We start from the raw sequence: 1227 nt of genomic DNA on the forward strand, positions 1-1227 counted from the left end.
TGAAATTTGTGCAAGGTCTCCCCGCCTCGTTGTGTGACGATGACTTGTTCCCGCCCGGTAATACTAACCTAGTGATCCTTGATGACCTGATGGAGCAGGCCGGTGACAACAGTGAAGTGGAAAAAGCTTTCACAAAGTACACTCATCATAGGAATTTAAGTATTATTTATTTAGTTCAAAATCTATTTTTTCAAGGTAAAAAAAGCCGCACTATTAATTTATATGCCAATTATATAATTCTTTTTAAAAACCCCAGAGATAAACTACAGGTCACCGTCTTGGCTCGTCAAATGTACCCTAACCAGACCAAGTTCTTTTTGGAGGCATTTGAGGATGCCACCAAAAAACCCTACGGGTACTTGATTGCGGAATTAAATGCACAAACCCCAGAAGACTTTCCCCTAAGAACAGGTTTGTGCCCGCACGATTGGCCGGCAGTCTATGTGCTAAAGAAAAGGAAATAAATAAGAATGTCTGTTCGGATTAAAAGAAATCTGCCGCTTTTGCAAATGTTATTTGAGAGGAGCCCGCGCCATAGGAAAGCTGTGCTGGCAGGGGCCCCCTCGGATTTGATCGAGACCCTGTGTGAAATAGCTTTTAACATCTTACGCGGTAATATACCCCTAACCCCTTCTCAACATTCTAAACTCAAAAAACAAAAAGCGGTTATCAAGATCATCGCTAATAAGAAGTATTCTATTAAAAGAAAAAGAAAGAAGATTAATCAAACCGGGGGTTTTATAGGACCGCTGTTGAGCATAGCCGTGCCTTTCCTAACCAGTCTTCTAGCTTCCAGAGTGGGTTAATAATGGAATATGCTCAGAAAATGTTTTTGATCCCTCAGGAGCAGCTTGAGAAACTGAGAAAAAATGTTGTCGGGCCAGAGCCCATTAGACAAACGGCCGAAAACAACCTGGACTCTGAAATGAAAGCTATACAGGCCAGGGCCGATTTAAATCAGTATTCCAAAGCCCAGTTGTATACCAACACGTTACAGCGCTACCTCCGTCTGGTTAGACAGGGTGAAAAAGATCAAAACATTTTAACTTTAACCATGGCCTCTCAAGAAAATGGTTCTGGGGCTGATGCGGGGGGAACGGTTGATAAAGATGTTGCGGTGATCAAAGGTTCACACATGTTTGATTTGTTGAAGAGTGTCACTAGCACTAATAAGGTACCCGATAGTCGCCGACCTGTAGGCTGGAATGCTTTCCTACAGGCGATGGC

The sequence above is a fragment of the Amia ocellicauda genome (genome assembly GCF_036373705.1).
Source record: "Amia ocellicauda isolate fAmiCal2 chromosome 11 unlocalized genomic scaffold, fAmiCal2.hap1 SUPER_11_unloc_4, whole genome shotgun sequence".
Classification (NCBI taxonomy): Eukaryota; Metazoa; Chordata; class Actinopteri; order Amiiformes; family Amiidae; genus Amia; species Amia ocellicauda.